The sequence below is a fragment of the Heterocephalus glaber genome, unplaced genomic scaffold (assembly GCF_053883595.1).
Source record: "Heterocephalus glaber isolate CG9 unplaced genomic scaffold, H.glaber_assembly_v1.0 deba00000122, whole genome shotgun sequence".
Taxonomy (NCBI): Eukaryota; Metazoa; Chordata; class Mammalia; order Rodentia; family Bathyergidae; genus Heterocephalus; species Heterocephalus glaber.
Window position 1 is genome coordinate 20,165,296 of NW_028258138.1, and position 21,855 is coordinate 20,187,150.

General features: G+C 34.7%; 1 pseudogene; it reads left to right on the forward strand.

Moving 5' to 3' along the window:
* The first annotated feature begins 14,341 nt into the window (after nt 1–14,341).
* Nucleotides 14,342–15,658, forward strand: LOC101721080 (phosphatidylinositol 3-kinase regulatory subunit gamma pseudogene; annotated as a pseudogene).
* Nucleotides 15,659–21,855: the final 6,197 nt, after the last annotated feature.

Genomic DNA, 21,855 nt, shown 5'->3' on the forward strand with positions numbered 1-21,855 from the left:
CACTGCACTGCATTCACAACTGGGCCCCAGCTCACTGCTGTGTGGTGACGTCTCTTACATAGTCTGACTTCTGACTCTAGTTTATATGTGACTGGAAAATTTTTACTGATTTGCAGTAGCAAATCTGACAATCTGTTATTTTCCCAAATTTGATTGTATTAAAGACTGAAACTCTTGAAACCCAAACAATGGGAACTTATTTCTCTGATTTTTTTTTTTTGGTAGCCTATATTCTGCCTTTCTTCATGACAAGTGAAGTTTGAATAAGGCAAGTTACAAGCAGTTTTCTAAGAGAAAAATACTATATATACACACATCAGATATTCACTAATTCCTTCACACCACACATGAATTAAGGTAAATGTTAGCTACAGAGTTTGTAAGGATATTGAATAATTTTAAATTCAAAATTCTACATAATTTATACAATTCATACTATATAGATTTTTTTAAATATACTGTGTTATTACATTAATGTAAAAAATCAATCATTTTAGCAAGTGTATACTTTTATTATATTTGAATTTTATTATTTTGATTTTGAACTTGACAAATCATTTGTTCACTATTATTTATTTTGACTTTTCTGAGGGAAGTAATTGTCAGGATTTTTGTTGAATCAGTCTGGGGAAATAGAATTGTGGACACAAAATTCTATTAAATACCCTATTAATAACAAAAATGACAATTATATTAAAACTAAAATTAAAGCCATAATTTTAATGACTGCTGGGCACAAACATGACATATATTCACAAATGAAAATGTAATAGCATTTTACAATTGTTACACAAAAATGTACCTGGGTATAACACACAATGTAACTTGCACAGAGAAATTATTTTCCAAGATGATAATCTCTATTTGCTTTCTTAAGTAAAGCATAGATTGTAATAAATGAACGTAATGTGCTAAAAGAAAATTTCTGAACTTTGGAAAGTATATGATTGGCAGGAAAGAATCAGTAATATATAGCCTGTTGTATTGCTGGTTTTTAATGACCTAGTTTCTCCCTAAGTAGGTATCTTCCATCTCCCCATCCCTGACTTTCCCCAGCAACCCTCAGTCCTACCTTCACTACTTTCTCCCTTACTTTCTTTTTTTCTTTCTTCCTCCCTTCCTTCTCACTTCTCTCCCTTCTTTCCTTCTTTCCTTCCTTCCTTCCTCTTTTATTGCTTCCTGTGTTCCAGGTACTTCACTTACCATTACAAAGACGTGTTAATACAAATTTCATTTTTATTACTACTTTATTAGTATTGTACCAATTTATTTGAAACTCTTCATTGATCCTACAGTGGACTAAACATTCTATGGTTCCTTTTAAAAAAAAACCCTGAGCATCATTGGAGAATGAAAATCAAGCTTACAAAAAATATTAAATTAAAAATAGTTTGGTGAGGTGGAAAGGACATGTTTATTTTTGTCTCTGAATCTAATACCTAAAGTTATAGTTTTTTTATGTTCTGTTTGTTGTGTGTATTCAATTTTTAAGTGTGACAGTAGTCCTATTTTTCATTCTCAAAATTGGGCCTACACACCTTGAAGATGTCTTTTTAATTCTATCCTAATTGCACTTTCCTTAGGGAAACTCTTCAGCCCTCATCAAATCATCATCTGATCATTGATTGTTGCCCATCTATTTTTGTAGTTCCACGTATCTTGTGGTAATGAGGTGGAAAAGATCTTAGGTTTTCAATTCATTTCAGAAATATTCTCATGACTCTGAAACTTTATTTCATCAACCTTTTTCTGTATTCATTGTTCTCTGGTATGTTTAAAATTGTGAGGCTAATAATTTATCTATCTTGTTCAATTCAGCAATACAAGTCCTCAGTAATCAGGAATGGATAGAACTGTTAGACTTAGGTGTTGGGTTACTTCCAAGGTAAAAGCTATTCATTGTTGATCAACTCCTAAGTACCTAAAGGCAGAGTGAGAGTGAATAAAGAATGTGCAACCTTCAATATTTCAAAACAATGAGCCACATAAAAAGCATGAGCAAAACAAACAATACCACTTCAAAGGCCTATTTAGAGCATTTTTACTTGTCCCCTGTTTGTACCGCTTTTTTCTAAAAACAAAACATCTTGGTGTTCAAATCTCACTTCCTTCACAAACTAGATCTATGAGATTGAGAAAATAACTTACTCTATCAGAACCCTGTTCTAGTCCTTTTAAAAACTGGACTGATCATCTCTTTTTTTCACAAGATTTAGTAATCTATTATTATGTAATAAGTAGCCAAACAGTGACTTAAAATAGAAAAACAAAATAGATTTCAGATTTCCTATGTACTGAAACCTAGGAAACAGCTCAGTTGGGTGGTTTGGGATCCATGTTTTTGCTGGGGTTACAATTAAAATATTACTGAGATCTTCCCTCTTCTGGTGTCTTCTTTGTGTCTCTAAAAATCTATTTCCAAGATGGTTCATTCACAGTCTGTAACCTGATACAAATAGTTGACAGAAAGACTCAATTATAGACCTGATATATAGATCTTGAAAGAGCAACTTAAGTGTCCCCATGGCAAGGTAGCTGGCTTCTTCCAGAGAGAGATCCAAGAGAAATCAAAGAAAAAAATCTTAGCATCTTTTATATCTTGGTCTTGGAAGTCATACTGGTTTTTGCATAATAATAAAAAATATTGACTCACCAAATGGTATTAGTCATCATTAAAAGCAAAAGAAATTAAAAAATGAAAGGGTTTTGGGGGGTTGTTGTTTGTTTATCCACTAACACATTCAATAACTATTGCTACAAAATGATGGGCAATATCAGAAGGAAATTTTAAAAAAAGCTTTCCTAAGTTTTAAAATGCACACTCCTCTGAATATCATGACATCTTGCACTGATCCACTCTGTCCTGCCCTGGATGAGAACTATCTCTTTCTCTAGTGTATCTATCTTATTTACACTACCCATGTCATTTAGTAGCTGTCTTGGTTATCATATTACCATTGTGTAATTGTAAAACTTATGAGGAAACACCTATTTAATTTAATAATAGCCCCAAAGAAAAAGTGTAGTAATATTGGAAAATTTTCTATGCCAAAGAGAAATCTTAAAGGACTTCTTTAAGAAGTAAAGGTTCTTGACTTAATAAGAAAAGAGAAACTCTTATGATAAGGTAAATAAAATTTATAATGCACTAAAATATTTTGAAAAAGATCACACAAACTTTTGTCACAATATATTATTCCAATTGCTCTACTTTTATTGCCATTTATGTTAACCTTCTATCATGCCTAATTTATAAATTAAGTTTAAAATTAAATAGTATACATATATATTAAGTGTAATATAAGCAGGTGTAATATATAATGGTGCCTTGGTTCATAAACACTTTAATTTGAGAACAATTGGATACAAAACAAAAAACATTTGACAAAATTTCATTTTTGTTTGCAAACTCTTATCAGGTGTCAAACATGACCATGGCCATCTTTCCCACACAAACACCAATGTGGCCACCATTTCAAAATCATAGAACAAATGACAATAGTGAACTGATTGATATATATGGAACAAATACATATGGTGTTCAGTACAATGCATGGTTTCACATATCCATTGAGAGTCTTGCAATATAGCCCTTACACATAAACAGGAACTACTAAATTTATTATTTTCTACATTCCAGGGAGTGTTTTATGCATATTACTTGATCTAATAGTCTTAATAGTCCAGTACAATGGGTATTATCACTTTTCAGATTTGTGTTTTCATTACAGAAATAGAAGCATAGAGTAGCTGAGTGACTTGACCAAGTTTTTTCAGGTAGGATTCAAACTATTATCACTGCAAACTATGACAGGTGAACAAAATCACAAATGTAAATTTCAACATGAACAAAAAGAGTCATTGATCAAAATACAACTGGATCTGCAAACATTCTAGTATTTACATGGATCTACTATCAGAATTCCCTAAAATGATTTACTCCTTCCTGAGTAAAAAGGTTGCAATATATAAAAGGAGATTATTATTTTGACATAAAAATACACTTATTCATTTGTAAAATACATATATATCTGAAGTGCAGAAATTCGGGGACTCCACAAATCATAATTATTTTCAATAATTAAATAACAAAATTAAAACTCTATAGACTTAACTAAATGTTAGATATTTTTTTTTTTTTTTTTTTTTTTTGGTACCAAGGATTGAACTCAGGTCTTTTTGCTTGCATAGCAGGCAGCAAGACTACTGAGCTAAATGCCCGGCCCTGTTAGATAAATTTTTTATATATTGATGGATCTCATTAATAGTATGATTTTCTTAGCTAAACAATCACTACAGTGAGAGAATTAAGCAGCAATATTCACATATATCTTACTGACATGTTACAGGTGTCTACAGTAACAATTCCAAAAAAAACCAACAACAAAGTTTTGTTGACATATTTCTGGCTTTACAAAGTAGTTATCAAAAGATCCCAGGTATTTTACATAAATAACATTTTTTTATTCCTTAAATTCTTTTATTGGTACATTTTAGGTGTACAACACATTTACATTTCTCATTGGGAACTTGTACCTTTACATGATGCATCTTGGTTCTTATTTTTTCCCCATTCCTAGCCCTCCCTTCATGCCCTCCACCCTTCCCTATTTACAAAGACTTTGTTTCCATTTTTTCCATTTCTCATCATTTTTTCTTTCCCTTCTTTCATTTCCCCTGCCCCTCCCAGTACCCCTACCCATTTGGACCTTTTCTTCCTATTTTGCATTATTGATTATTCATTCTAATCATTGGTACATTTTAGATATACAATATAATGACATTCATCATTGGAAATTTGCACCTTTACATAAATAACTTTTAAGCTTTTTTGTTTCTTTGTTTTTAAACAAGGCTAACAAACAACTGTATTAAATATTCTGTTTCTATTTAAAAGTTGGAGAAAATCAAGTTCAAGTACAAATGAATTTTCAGTAGAATGAAGAAAAAAACAGTAAATATAACCTTTCAGTAAGTAGTTTTCTCTTTTACATGTGAAACATCCAATTATTATTGTGAATACAGTTTCAATCCAATCTAAACAATTTCCTTTGATCCAACACATATTTATCCTGCCTACAGTCTGCATGCTCCTCCATAATCTGCTCATCTGATTTACATGAAGACAGTAGTTATAGAATAAAAAACTGAAGTTTTAATTGTAGAGACCTAGAATAACACAATTTAAGAGCTCCAAATAGCACATTTACAAAATAGGAAGCAACCACAATATTTGAGAAAAAATTTCTAATGCATTGGCTTTTGTTTCTGTCACTAATTTATTTTTATAGTTTTACCTTTACTCACAAATTAATTCCTTTATTATTTTATTCATTGACAGCTCTTTGTGAATAACAAAAACATTTATGAAATTTTGCTCAATGCTGGTTAGATAGTACTGTCACACAAGAGACTTTATGTAGGCTTCTACATTATTTAGTTCAATAGTCATTCAGCATCATACAGTGATGATTTAGATATTATTAAATTCAAGATTTAAATTCTCCCTGACTGAATATGACATACATTTATATCATAGAAATGCATATGCAAACATATTGTATGTTATATAATAAAAGCAAACTAATTATTCATAAGAATAAATTGCTAGGGTTGGGGATTTAGTTCAGTGGTTTCACCGACTGCCTTGAAAGTGCAAGGTCCCAAGTGCAATCCCTGGTACCAAAAAAAAAAAAAAAAAAAGAATAAATTACCATTGTCCTTAAAAATGTAAGAAAGGAAATTTATTGACCTGGTAAAATTCCCAGAGCCTAAACATGTATCTGATCATTTTCTTGCTAAAGTAGATTAGGCAAATCATTGAGATTTGTAGAATTAAAATAAAAAGCAAAAATCAATGATAGGTTTCTTGTCATCCTCTTTGCTTTGCTAAATCCATAAGTATGAGTGATATATTTGCAAACCATTTAGAAGACATTACAAGGTGAAGATATTTGCAACATGATGGAATTACATCTGATTTTCTATGAGTGACTGTTCTTACAAGTAAAGCTTCAGTCTGTGAGACCCAGAGAATACTCTGAGGAATCAGACAGAAATTAATATGGAGTTGCTCATTGCCCTCCAGCTGATCTAATGACTGGATAGAAAATCAAAAGTTAAATTCTCAAGAAAGATAACTAATTATTATATACTATATATTTGGTTTATAATTTCCTTTGGGGTATACTCTTTATTGTGACATTAAAAATTGTCAAAATAATTAGGAAAATCAGTTCTCATTCAAGATTTAAATATCCTCAAGAGCAATGAAATAGAGATTATTCCAACAAAGACAAAAACCCATAGAATCTATAGCCTGGGACTGCTATGAGTACGGTGAAAGGAAATAAAGAGTATATAAAATACAGGATCTAAGTCCCTTTCTCATCACTGGGCCAGAACACCCTGCACTCACAACTTTGGCTCATGGTTTTTAGAAAATTCAGTCTGTAGCCAGTGAAGTCCAAGGCAGAAATGGCATAGTAGAAGAACGGGGTACAGGAAAGCTACTCACTGCTCACATCCAAGAGCTCAGAAAGCAGAGAGCAAAGGGAAGAGCCCAGGATGGACAGCCCTTCCAGTTACCTGTCTTTCACAAGGCTCCACTGTCTAACAACACACTCAGCTGCCGAGTCAGGGGATGACTCCAATGATGAGCATAGTGCCCTGATAATCCCATCACCTTGCAAAAGCCCAGCCTCTTTTTCAAGCTAGGAGTATACTTTCTTTAATAGGTGCTATTCAAATTTTATATTTCCTCCAGAGTCAGTTTCATTAATTTGTCTTCCAAGGTACTTCTTAGAAGTTGTCAGATTTATTTCAAAAAAGATTTTTGAAATATGCTTTCTCTATCCTTTTAAATTCTGTAAAATCTGTGGTAATGACTCCTAGATCTTGATATTGTAATTTTAAAAATGTATAATTGATATTGTGTAATAGGAAGAAAAGGTCTAAAAGAGCAGGGGAAATGGGAGGGGTAGGGGAAAGGAAAGAAGGGAAAAGAAAAAATATGAGAAAAGGAAAAAAATGGAAACAAAGTCTTTGCAAATAGGGAAGGGTGGAGGGGTAAAGGGAGGGCAAGGGAATGGGAAAAAAATAAGAACCAAGATACTCATGTAATGGTACAAGATCCCAATGATGAATGTAACTGTATTTTATACCTAAAATGTACCAATAAACTTAATGGAAAAAAAAAGTCCAGCTTCTGAGTGCATGAGAGTGTTAGAGAATAGTTCAGATCTAAACCATATAGAATCTTAAATATATTTTCATGATGAAATTCAGATATAAAAGAGGAACAGCATTTGAAAATCAGGAATGGTTTGTTTTTCTTTGACAAGGTTTAAATTTTTTTTTCTCTTGCATGGAGATCAGTATTTCAAACTGGTTTCAAATAAATTACAGCTCTGAATAAAAAAATTAAAAAGTTTTTCTCTTGTGAGATGGTTAGAATTTTTTATAAAATTCCATAAGCATTTATGAGTATGCTAGAATGCAAAGCAGACTTACAATTTCTGTCTTTCTTGTTTTCATAAGCATACAGAGTAAAAAGAAGAACATCGGTTATTTATAACACAGCAAATTTAATATAACATTTATTATTTAAATAGAAGAATATATTTGAATTAAAATAATATAAGTGACCAGAGTCAGTTACACCAACTTTGTTTTTGGAGCTTATGTTTCTCTTAATATTCTTTATGATGGCATTACATACACATAATCACTTTGGAGTAGTTCACTGTAGAATATGCATGTTTTAAAACAACCTGCCATGCTTCCTTTTATTTCATGTTTATAAAACAATTCTATATTTTTATATGAGATGTTTAAATACCCACATAATTTATCTTCTTTGTTTTATAGCTTTTATTCCATTTGAAATAATTTTACTACATGTTATTAAAAAATAAATGTCTATTAAAGAAGGATAAGCTCAAACATCATAAATGATATACTGGAGGTTCAAAAGAAGAGAATAAAAATGAAATGGAAAGATAAAAAAATGAAAAAATTAATACCAATAGGTCTGTATGGATCCTAGAAACTTGGTATTTCCTAAGATGATGGGAATCTCATCCAATGATAGAGCTGAAAGACATCAGCTCACACAGAAGGTATCTTCCTTAAAGAGTTAATGATATCATAGTACAGTGATTAATGCATAACCATGTTTATATCAGCACAATCCATGGTTCCTGTATCTTCCTGTATCCATCATATAGATGGATAGATGAATGGATAAAGTGATATTTACACAAAATGTATTACTACACTGTCATAAAAAGGATAAATTTGAGTTATTTGCAGGGTTACAATCTTCAAAAAGTCATGCTGTGTTCTCATATTGAATCTTGGCAAGATTTAATTGCAGCATTAGTTTAGCCATAAGCTAAGAATCCCTACAGGAAGAGGAACTCATTGCTGTACTACTAGAGAGAAAATAGCCAGTCAGGTAGGAGAAACATTTCTTTTCCTTATGACAGTTGTTTTAATCTGGTATCTCTTCCAGATCCCAGTTAATTTCCTCAACCATGTATTTTTTGAAGCAGTTTCTTCAACTACAATTAAAAATCATTTGTAAAAATGCTTATGTACAAATTAATGAGTATTAAAATATTTCTAAATGGAGAAGACTTCTAATCTGTTCCATTTCTCCATCCCAGTGTCATAAATCCTTAAGCAGTACATATTCATGATGAACATTTGTGTCTGACAGGGCATGTCCTTTTATCTTTTTTTATTATTCAGAATCTCCAAGTTATTAATACATTTTTATTTGATCAGATGGAATTACTTTCTGTCAGAGTATACTAATCCACTTGAGGGGTATCTACTAATAAAATTTGTATAATCGGGACCAATTTAGGTAGCATAATGCTGATTGATGACAAGATGATAAAGTTAAGTTTTGCCAGTAAGGCACCTTTCACATCATGTATGAGGCTTCTTAATAGGGCACTGAAAGTTTTGCAAGTTGGAGTTGAGAATCAAAGGAAATACATTTTTATCTTATTGGCTAAAATATAAAAAGGGATAAATTTAGAAAGGAGAATGTTTTAGTTATTTTCTTCTTGCTGGGACAAAATACTCTCAACACCAAGTTAAAAGTGGAAAGGTTTATTTTAGCTCACAGTTTGTAGAGGATTCAGAACACAGTTGCCTGGCTCTAAAGCAGACCAGCATGGCAGATGGGCATCACAGAGAAGTAGTCGATGGGAAGTAGGAAACAGTGAACTTTCCTTCTTTCTCTTTTTATTCCATCCAGTCTGTGACCTTATTGGTGGGTGCCACCCACACCCACAATTGGTTTTCCCTCTTCACTAAGTGCATGGTGCATACCCAGAAATATGCTAAAACAATCAGTTGACTAACCCAGTATCACACACCCATAATCCAATATCACACAGCCGTGATCCAGTCACTCTCAAAAGCATCATCTATGAGCATGTGAAGTTTAGAGGGGACATCTAGGTATAAACTGTAACAGAGTTACAATTTGCAACTCATGAGAAATCCAGATCAGGGTAATAGACTGAGTAAATATGCTTGTATTATATTCATGAAGAACATCAACAATATTTAGGAATTATGGAATAGTATTGACTGTGAGATAAAAATAATTTCATATATTTATTATGCACAAAAGATTCAAATTATAGAAAATGTTGATTTCAACTTAATGTAGGCACAAGATGGTCTGCTATAGAAATAATAATGATAATGCCATTTCAAATAGAATCCTGATAAATCGTAAGCTCACTGCACACATTAACCTCAGAAATAGATCATAGGTTTATTACCGTGATTATCTTTTTATAGGCTGAGGAATGTCTATCCTGTGCTTTAGTTTGTGCTCAAGAAGTCAGATTTAACATGAAGGTAAATTAATCTGCATGGAGAAAGTGGGAAGTATATGGGAGAGTACAAAAAGGATACAAGGAGACTTCTGGTATCTGTCCTAGGATGTAGAAAATGAGAAGGAACATCATTCCAACCTGACAACCACAAATAACTGGTGAAATATAAGCTCAAACAACTTTTAGCATATTGAAAAATGGAGTTTGAACTGCACACAACTGGCTCCAAATCTAAGAAAAGTTTGTGCCTGCTGGGAGAAAATATTTTAAAATTCTTGCCCATTTTGAGAAGCTATAACTGCACACTTGTAAAAAAATATCAGCTTGAAGAGCTGACAGTTTGGGAGGTTCACTGCTGGTGCATCAGATAGAGTGAAACTCCCGGGGGCTGATAAGTTTAGGAGAATACATCTAGTTACTAATGATCTTGCCCCACCATAAAACAGGGCAGAAATGATATCTAAATATCCCTTGTGGTAAAGAAATTAGGGGAGGAAGGAAAATAGCAGTTCTAGAGAGGTAAAACCATAGGCCTAGATCATTATTATGCATTTGCATAACAGAATAAAAACCATGCTGCTCCTAAGGCATCTGGAGGAAAATGGACAAGGAGAGCAGAGATGAAGAATGCAGCTGCTGAATTCCTACCATAACTACAGCAAGGAAAGTTTAAGGAAACTCTAAAGATCACAATGATAGCACCCAGAGAAACAACACATGCACTCCTAACCCAAGTACTACTCAGACTGAGAGACTTCCCCCACCTCCAATGACTAGCAAACATGCTTTGAAATAAAGTAATGGGAGAATTCCCTGGGGAGCAGGCATGACAGGAATGAGTGCAGACAGACATCCTCTGGGACCAGATGTGTTTCTGAGTTACTAGCAGGAGAAAGGGAGCTACAGACAGCTCCCTTCATTGAGGTCATTCACTGTCTGGAAGTTCAATCCCTTTAGATGTTCATATTTAATAGCTCTCTGTTGCCTTTGTAAATACCATTTATGAGGAATAATTGTTTGATTATTTTTTTAGTTTTTTATGAGAGTATATTCTGCCATGAATTAATTATCTAATGCTTGTAAGGAAAAATCTAAATGTGGTATAAAATCTGACACAATTGACATTTCTGCCATGATTTCTCAACTACTTTTTAAAAATATAAACTCCAATATGCCTTATATGTTACTTTTTTGTGTATATGGCTTGTCTTTCTCATTTCAGTTTAATATAATGGCTGTTTTCCCCATATATAGCTTATTTTTAATCAAAATTATATGTGAATGTTCTTATTTTACTGAAGTAGTATTAATGAAAATATTTACAATTCTTTCATAAATAAAGCTGCTTGCCAGGAGCAAAGAATAGGAAATGTTAAAATACATGTTTATATTTTCCAAAACAATAGTTTTAGGATACATGCTTGTTTATTAAAGGTTCATAGTAGTAATAGATTATCACTTTTGAAGATATAAGAAAATAAAATCTTAAAATATTTACTTTTGCAATGCTGGAGATTTGTCACAGAGCTTCTTGAATATTAGGCAATGGCTGTATGACTAAGAATAGCTCCAGCCCCAAAACTTAAATTTTAATATTTATTTTTATGCCAGAGACATTCTTTAAAATCTGTGAAAATTTGGTAGAAATCAGAATGTTTCATTCCTTGAAAGCTATGTCCAAATTAAAGTGGCAAAGACATTCTTCTTTTCAAAAATATGTTTGTTAATGGTAATTTCTCATGTTAGTATATTTTTGGAAATATAGACAAAAAAAGCTTATGTCATAAAGATAATGCATTGTTTCTTCAAATCATGTGACATAATAACTACATAGACTAAGTATATATATTTATTTTATTAATTCATGCTATATTGATTAACTTCAGAGTCTTTTCCAAATTTGCCATGTACTTGAGGATCTTGTGATAATAGAAGACTAAGACCTTTATTCATATACTAAAAGTTGTTTGATATTTTTCCCCACAGTTAGTGAAATAATTGCTCAAATACTAGAAAGTTAAAAGAAGAAAAGAAGATGTTTTGGGAAAGATAAAAAATATTAACAATAGAAGCTGAACTAGAGTTGAGATTTAGCAACAAGAGGCAGTAATTCTGGAATTTGAGAAAGTTTCATCTAAAATTTGAAGACAGCTAATACTAGTGTCTAGGAATGAGAATAAGCTTGGTAAGTTTAAACTGATTAAAAACAAATGTGGCTGTCTTTGGTCAGATGGACTAATTCTTGATGGAAAGTAAAACAGTGAATCTTCAGCACACAGATAAGCAGTTTTCCCAGCACCACTTGTTTACTAGGCTGACTTTCCTCTACCATATGCTTTTTGACTCTTTGTCAAAGAACAAATAGGTGAATGTGTCTGTGGAAGTTTTTGTATCCTCAATTCTATTCCATCGACCCACATATCTGTTTGTGTTCCAGTACCTTACCATTTTTATCACTATTGTTTTGTAGTATTACTTGAAGTCAGGTATTGCTATGCTTCATGATTTGTTCTTGTTGCTCAAAATTTCTCCTACTATTCTTGGATATCTGTGTGCTTAAAATTGAAACTGGACCCTTATCTCTCACCATATAGTGAATTAAAATAAAAATGGATCAAAGATCTGAACATTAAAACAGAAACATTAAACCTACTGGAAGATGAAATAGGTAAAACACTTGACGACATAGATATGCCCTAGGATTTTCTAAATAGAACCTGAATTACACAAAAATAACAGCAAAAATCAAGAAATAGGATTTTATCAAACTAAAATTTCTTTATAGCAAAAGAGTCAATCAATAGAGTGAAGAGACAACTTACAGAATCAGAAAAAAATTTTGTCAGCTACTCTTTAGATAGTGGACTAATATCTAGAATATACAAAGATGTCAAAAAAAGTAAACCACCTAAAATTAAAGATACAGTCAAGAAATGAGGCAAGAGAAATTATCAGACACTTCACAGAGGAAGAAGTGAAAATGTTCAACAAATATATGAAAAAATGTTCAAAATGTCCAGCCATTAGAGAAATGCAAATTAAAATACTAAGATTCCATCTTACTCCAGAAAGATTGCAATCATTAAGAAATACAACAATAAAAAATACTAGTGAGGCTGTGGTGAAAAAGGAATACCTTTTCATTGTTGGTGACAATGTATATAGTACAGCCATTATGGAAACCTGTATAGAGATTACTCAAAGCACTGAAATTAGAAATTCCATATGAACCTGCTATCTCCCTGGTATATATCTTCTCCAAAGAGCATAAGACATTATACTACAGTGAAACGTACATATCAGTGTTTATAGTAGTACCATTTGTAATAGCTATATCATGGAAATAGCCTGGACACCTGTCGGTGGTCTCTCTAGAGGGAGACCTGGAACCCCGGAAAGCACCAACCTTTAAAGAAAGAAAAGGAGACAGCCTGGGGGATGAACAGCAGTTTAATTCCTCTGGCACTATTCAATAATCACAAAGGGAAGAAGGGAGGCTTTTATACATGTAGGAAAGCAGCTTGGTTATTCTGGCTATTGTCTTTCTGATTTTAACCTCTGGTGACAAATGACTTTAAGTGACTCATAAAAGCTACAGGCGAATTCACAAGTCCCCTGTTTCTGTTCATTAATCCCGTACATCAAAGAGCACACTGCAGCCTGTACCAAGAGAGCAGGATGACTTTAGCTAAAATCAAGCCCACTGGCCCACATCACAGATGTGCATAGTGAGTCATATCTCTCTCACCACCCATAGAGTTACTGGGTCTTGGTCCTCATATCGGGCAATGGTAAATAAGAAAACTAGGAAAACCTGTTTTTCTCCCATGAAACTTTCACAAGGTCTCTTAAAGTTTTCTGGGATTCTTTTAACAAAAAGACTTGTGGAATTTCCCAGAAAAGACTTAATTCTCTTAGTTAACAAACTTCTTGTGATCTATTCTTACAACTAGATAGCTGAATTCTACAATTTCCCACACATACCCATTATAAGATAATTAGATAAAAACATGTAGTATCTCTATATAATGAAATATTATTCTGCTATGAAAAATGACGAACCTGAAACTTTTCTAGGAAAATGGATGCACCTGGAAAATATAATGTTGAGTAAAATAAACCAGACAGACAAGCTTAAATGCTGTGCTATCACCTCTTTGAATGGGGTAAAATACAAACAAAGAGAAAAATAAGGGATGGATAGAAGGGAGCAAGAAGATGATCTCTTCCAATAGGGAAGTGATCCAAGAGAACAAGAACAAGGGGTAAGGAGGAGAGAAAGGGGAAATTAGCATAATAAAGATATGCCATGTATATGAACCTAATAATCACAATTAATCTAAGCATTATATTCCATGAGATAAGATTAATAATATCAACAGGTTTGAAAAATGAGATAAGAGCTCTCTCTCCCTCTTGTTACCTTTGCTGTCTTGTGCACACCATGTTGTTTCTCCTCTGCAAGGCCTGTTTGTCATCCCTGCCTTGGAGCCAGCTGACTATGGACTGAAACCTCTAACTCTCTTCCACCAAAGTCACCTAAGCCAGTGATTTCAGCAACTACTAATGGAATGAAGGACAGTTCCATTCCTCTTCAAGATGCAGAATGGTACTGGGGGGATATTTCCAGGGAGGAAGTAAATGATAAATTATGGGACAAGCCAGATGGCACTTTCTTGGTCCATGATGCCTCAACAAAAATGCAGGGAGATTATACTTTGACATTGAGGAAGGGAGACAACAATAGGTTAATAAAGATCTATCATTGGGATGATAAATATGGCTTTTCTGATTCTCTGACATTTAATTCTGTGGTGGAGCTCGTTAACTGCTATCATCATGAATCTCCTGCTCAGTACAATCCCAAGCTTGATGTGAAGCTGATGTGCCCAGTGTCCAGGTACCAATAGGATCAGTTGGTAAAAGAAGATAACATTGATGCAGTAGGTAAAAAACTACAAGAGTACCACTCTCAGTATCAGGAAAAGAGCAAATAATATGATAGGCTATATGAAGAATATACCAGAACATCTCAGGAAATACAGATGAATAGAACTGCAATTGAAGCTTTTAATGAAACAATTAAAATATTTGAGGAACAATGTTATATACAAGAACAACATAGCAAAGAATATATTGAGCGATTTCACAGAGAGGGGAATGAAAAGGAGATTGAATGAATTATGATGAATTATGATAAATTGAAATCAAGTCTTGGTGAGATTCATGATAGCAAAATGCATCTAGAGAAGGATTTGAAGAAACAAGCTTTGGACAACTAAGAAATAGATTAAAAAATGAATAGTATCAAACCTGACCTGATCCAGTTGCACAAGATTTGAGATCAGCATCTTGTATGGCTCAGTCACAAAGGAGTGAGACAGAAGTGCCTGAATACATGGCTTGGAATCAAGAATGAGGATGCTGATGAGACATATTTTATCAGTGAAGAAGATGAAAACCTGCCACATTATGATGAGAAAACCTGGTTTGTTGAGGATATCAATCGAGTGCAAGCAGAGGACTTGTTTTATGGGAAACCTGATGGTGCATTATTAATTAGTGAGAGTAAAGTATGCTATGCCTGTTCTGTGGTTGCCGACGGGGAGGTGGGGCACTGTGTGATCTACAGCACTGCTCAGGGATATGACTTTGCAGAGACCTACAACCTGCAAAGCTCACTGAAGGATCTAGTGCTCCATTACCAGCAGACATCCCTGGTTCAGCACAACGACTTCCTCAATGTCAGGCTTGCTTACCCTGTCCATGCACAGATGGCCCCGCTATGCAGATAAAGAGGGTGAGTGCTCTTGCATTTTTCTACAGTTTTTATTAGACTATGATGAGGGCATTCTTTCTATGTGGACTGCTTGTTTTGTACAAGAAGTGATTCTGTGAATGTGAAGTGGAGAGGCCAACCAGTAGCCAGCCAGGATGGGGAAATAAGGGCCCTGGAGTTTCTGGGACTCAGTGGTGCTGCTGCACTGAAATACTAAGCTGGAAGCAGATGTTGTTTTTTGGAAAGTCTATTTCATTGGAGGTTTTGGTTAGGCAGCTACTCTCACCAGAACATACTGGGTTTGGGGGCAGAGGGTAGGATTCAGAAGCCTCTGAAGAGACAAGTTCTCTTTTGGTCTTCAATTCTATTGGGAGTTCTGTTTTACTCTGGTTGTTTCTGTGCCCAAAGAAGGCTGTCTGTGATATAATGTTATTTGGTTTGAAAAAAAAAAAGACAACCAAAGGAAAATAGGGAGACTTGGGATTTCATTAAAAATAAAAAATGCGAACGGGGTTTAAAAAAAAAACCTTCAATGGAAGGTACTTTCTTAAAAACATATTTAAAAATTTAGGCTCTACCATCTCACAGTCTCCCTCTTCTAAAGAAACATATTATTCAGAAACAAACAAAACAATGTTTGTTGCCAGACCTAGGTCTAAACAGAGAAGGTCCACTAGTAGTTGAATGCAGGCTTCTGTACCAAAACTTGAAAATAAGAGAAATAGAAATGAGTTTTAGCAAACACTAAAGTCCATCAATGTATTTTCTTCTGACCCACCCTTGTATCTCTGAGATGAGTAATAGCATTCTTTTCATGGGGATAGTAAGCTTTGAATCATAAAATGAAGTTGGTGCTTGTGTGATGTTCCCTTAGCCTAAAGAATTATCTGTTGTTTGAAACCTTCATAACTCATTTGCATGAATAAAGAAAAAGTGCAATCCAGTGCTTTTAGATCGCTTGATATACCAAATATAGAACATTTGTATATGTGCTTTTCTATGTTTAAAGGCCCTGCAAGAACCATATGGTTTAAGTTACATGGTTTAATTTCCTTTCATCTCTCATGCTTTGCTGGGTAGGGTTTGGGAGCCATAGGTGGCTAAGGAAAGGGAATCAGATTGTGTCAAAGACCTCAATAAATTAGACCCAGGGCCCTGGTGCACAGGATCTGGGCATAACATGTTACACATATTCTTTCATACAATGATTTCTGAAACTTTTGCAGGGAGGAGAGAAGGTGGCTTTGAGTTTAGACTGTTTTGTCTTTGCCTTTTTGTTATGTTGCGAATAAAACAATGTGAAGTCTGCCTTAAAAAAAAAATGAGATAAGAAAATGGATGAGATGGGTGGGAGGGGGAAGAGAAGTGAGGGGATTAAAAAAGAAACTAACCTTAGAATGTACATGTAACTACCCCCCAAGATGACTGTAAACTTAATGAACTGCAAACATTTACTAATAATTATAAAAAAAGAGAGTGTAAACAAAAATCCTCCATTACTATGGTCTTATCTGACTCCTGCCTACTTCCCTACACTTATACCCACCACCCTCCCTCCTCTGTGTTGAATTGTGCCTCATGACTGTCAATAGGATTCAAGCAAAATGCTAGCAGAAAGCTTAACCTTTGTCTGTTTTCTCTTTTATTTCCCACTTCTATCAATCCAAGAATCATTTTCCCAATGTGTCCTTCTGTCCTCTACAGGATAATTGCTGTCTATAGACTTCATCCTTCTCCTCATGAAGTTCTACATAACTAAGGGGAGACTTCTTCACCTCTAATGGATTTAATTTTGTAACAGTAACCTTTGTTGAAACCCTATTATTGGAAACTATTCAGAGTAGTTTACCTGTAGTAAAATCCTTAATGTTTGAACATTCCAGTGCAGTGTAATTATTATGCATATATATCAGATGAAGAATTTAAGTTCCAATATTGGTAATTTACTACTCAAAATTAGCACAACAAGGAAAGGGTAAAGTCAGCATTTAGTAATTGTTTTGATTTATAACCTCATTCTTTTATTCACTATACTATATTTCATTTCTCTGAGAAACACAGATTTTTTTTTTTCCATTTTAATTGCAGGCAAGCTTGAGCCTAGGAAAAGGATAAATTTGAAGAGAAGAAAAAGAAAACCTATTAATTTCTAATGGGATTATTGGTTACCTTTGCTTTTCTGAGGTTAGTGAAGAGTGCAACTAAGTTTAACGATGACTTAGTATGTACTCATTAAGGGTAAAATTGCTTTTGATGTCTGCTCTCATTCAACATGATTAGCAAATTCACCTTGATCATCAGCAAAGCCAATCATATATTATCACACATCATAATTATCTGTCCAGCCTATTGCCCCACTGTAAGACCCTGGGCCTCACCAAATGCTCTGAGGAGCTGACTACAGTGAAGATCACCTTGAAGGGAACACACCAGACAAGTTGTGAAAGTAAAACAGACCTTTATTAGTCCGGCCAGACAGCACCCTCTAAGCATCAAGTTTAGAGAGGTGCCTGGCTCAGAGTCTGAGGTTCCTTTATAGGGGTCACAAGAGGGAGCTTAGCAAGCAGCAGTACAGAAGTGAGATATTGGCAGTTAGGGGAGTTTAGCAACTGGTACAGAAGCAAGATGTTCTGTTGTTAGAACATTTGTAAAACAATAGTTGATTAATTGTTGTTTCTAAGTGACTCTCTAAGGGGAGGAGGTTTCTAAACTTCCTCCTTCTGAGTTCATCTAAAGGGCAGGCAGGTGGGTCAAGCAGCAATATGGAGTCTGTCTTGCTAACAAGGGTCCTTCACCACAATTGTCTTTACCAATAGCAGAGCTGTCAAAGCCATTACATAGAAAAGTGTCATAGTAACAGAGCTCAAAATATTCTAGGGACTTCAAAAAGAAGCTCTGCTATGTCCATGCAATAGCTGTATGATTTTCTGAGATATAGTCCATTAGTTTCTTTTTTTTAAGTAGGAAGATATTTATTGATAGGAAAGCTCCTGAGGGGTAGGAGGAGTCCTAAGTGGGTAGCCAAAGACCCCACTTTACAGAGAAGTTTTATAGGGTGAAACCCACATGGGTACAATGTGGGCCACAGGCATGAACGTCCAATAATATTACAAGTATAGTCACTTAGGTAATGGTGGTCCAATTGGGAAGCAAGTCACTTAGCAAGCAGACAAGGATTTTCAGTAAGGGTGGGGGTCAGGAATATTACCTGGAGAGGCTGGGTTAAGACCTTAACACCCCCACCCAAGTGACTGATACCTATTTAAATATCAATCACTTCTATTTATCCCCAGGGAAGGACAAGGATGGGTAGTTTTGCTCCTTTTACAATTCTGCCCTTCAGCTAATGTGCCTTGGGCCACAATTGTCCTCCAGGCCAAAGACCCAACCCTGTATAACCAGATGTAATATTTATAACTAACTGAGCTGCCTACCATACCAAGAGCCCCCAATAACCTTCCATCAAATCCCCTTGGCTTAGGTTGCTCTGTCCCTTTCTGTGTGTACAGTCAGGAAGATGAATTGATGTGGTGCTGTGGTTTGTTTCACCCTTGTCCTAGCCTTCTCAAGGACATAGCCCTATCTGACCTGACTGCCTGTATTTCTACCTAGTTCATCTATCTATAATGTCCCCCCCTCTGAAGAAGAATACCAAACTGCCATGAGGGGGGCAAGAGATGATGACCACTTGAGCTACTTCAGGCTGAAAGGGGTCCTAGTTGTGGTTGGCAGTCAGGGATACCCTTGAAGTTCTTTCCAAACATCCTCAGTAGGCATGTTTCCATCATGGGTAGGCATATAGCTTTGAATCTGGAGGAGATAAGGCCAGAAAGTTAAGTATAGATGGTCCAAACAATAAGAACAACAGAAATATTAAGTGTATAGCCAACAGATGTCCCCACAGGGAAGAGCTAGGAATAGCCTTCCACAGTGGGGATTAGGGGAGTCCCAGGGAACTTCAGAATCTGTCATAGAAGTAATAAGTAATTCATCAGTTATGAGTTGTTTACAAAGTTGATCTGGTGGATTCCAGTAAAAGGATTCTAGCACTTTTGTAGTTGGTTCCATTTGTATGACTGGAGTATGGCAGCCTCTAGGCAAGAATAAACAAAACTTTTAAGAAATTAGAGCTTGTATAATCTAAGCATGAGCATGTATAATCTAAACACGAGAATGGAAGGGCGGGTTGGGAAGAAAATCACACTTAGAAATTGAAATAGTGATTGTAACCTGCTGGCTCTTATAGATTCTACCTTAGTTTTTTTTCCTAATGATCCATAACTGTGGTCAGCTACTGGTGTAGCTATAAACTGCCAGGAGGGGTCAGTGACTGGAGCCCCTTTTTATATCTAGCTTTATTGCTATGGCATTATTTTATACCTGTTTTGGTTATTCTTTTCTGCTGGGTGTTTAAGACCAAGTTAAAGTGAGAGCTATGTCAATTAATATGAACCTCTTGCTATCTATCAAGGTCAGTTAAGTCTTCTCAGACATTACTCTGGAACCATGCATAGAACCTCTCAGCTCTTCTTTCAGTGCCAGCCATCAGGATGGGTCACAGCCTTGCTTGACCATTTTGCTTTCAGTGAAAGCATAGGAGACTTTTCCCTCTTTGTGACCCTCCTTTAGCACATGGTACATTTCTCCTCTGGTGCCCAGCAATCTCCCTGCTCAGGAGGTTGAGTGACTTACCATAGACATAGGATCCTGTAGGAAATGTTCCTTTGTGTCCTGGATTTTTGTTGACCTTGAGGGCCAAAATACTGTCTGTCCTTACAGCCCAGTTACTTTCTAATTTTGGTCTCCAAACTTTAGTTGTTAAACACACAGAAGAGAAGATCAGTGACATAAGTATTTCACTAGGAGCAGTGAGCTTAACTATTATAATAGTTAAAACATCAAGCACTCATGGTTGTTTTAGTAGTTGAATCCCCGAAGAATGTTAACAGACAACAGTTGTATATTATAGAGAAACTTAAGATCAAGAGCTACACATAGTATTTTAGCATGACAATCATCATGATATTTTCTTTGTAACACTTACATGTCCATTTTAGTATGGAATAGTCTTTTAGTCAAAAACCTCCATCTGATCTCAAGACATTAAATGACATAAAGAAAACTCTTATTTGTTATCCTTTAGTAGGATGCCATATAAAGAGAACATACATATTGGCCTATAAATGTACCTTAGGAGTTCATAATATCTAGCCTCTAATTTTAGTGTGTGACATTGTTTCAACTGTTTGGCAACTGAACATCCCTTAGTGTGGTGACACATATAACATACATCACATAAGTTTTTAAGAAGACTATTATTTGACTGATTATCTCATTCTGGCTTGATATGTACCTCTTATCACAAGTACCTGGAGTGCTAGGGAAAGGCAGATACCCAAGTCAAAAAAGATCATTACCATAAACAATATCTTAGAAGACCTGTACACCCAGAAGGATGGATGTATATACCATGAAAAAACAATGAGTATCATTTACATGAAACCCTTTGTCCCTTAATTTTGTTTTGTACCAAGAAAATTTTAAATAAAACCTTGTTTTCCCACAGAAAAAAGACCATGACCAATGTATACATATCACAATAATATGTTTAGCAATGTATTTCCCACAAGGCTATGGAAATTATTGGGGTTCCCTTTGTGAACAAAGGCTGGAATAAATTTTTTCCAGGCAGCTGCTCCTTTATTTACTGAGGAAAGTACTATCCAGCAGTTTTCCTAAGCCCAACAGTCTTTATTTAATTATCTTAACAAATTTTTTTGTGGCCTGTGGGAACCAGATCATAACAATTAACACATTATTTTGACCAATGAAAGATTCCCAAGTTGTACATAGACAACAGTATGTAATGTATTTGTAAAACCAATTGACATTATATGGATCATCTGGCAACCTAGGGGAAGCATGTATTTAATTATATTTATCTATAAGCCAACTTGAGTTACAGGCAAACATCTTAAGAAATCCAGAATACCAAAAGAAAAAAAACTCAAACATGACAGCTGTACATGTTTTAACAAATTGAACAGATGGACACATACACACACACACACACACACACACACACACACACACAAGACAACTTGTTTATAAACAAGAGTGTACTTAGATGTATTTGGCCAAATGGAATTATAATAACATATAATTTTTAGGTTTATAACTATAAATAACTCGTCAGAACTTTGTAGATTAACA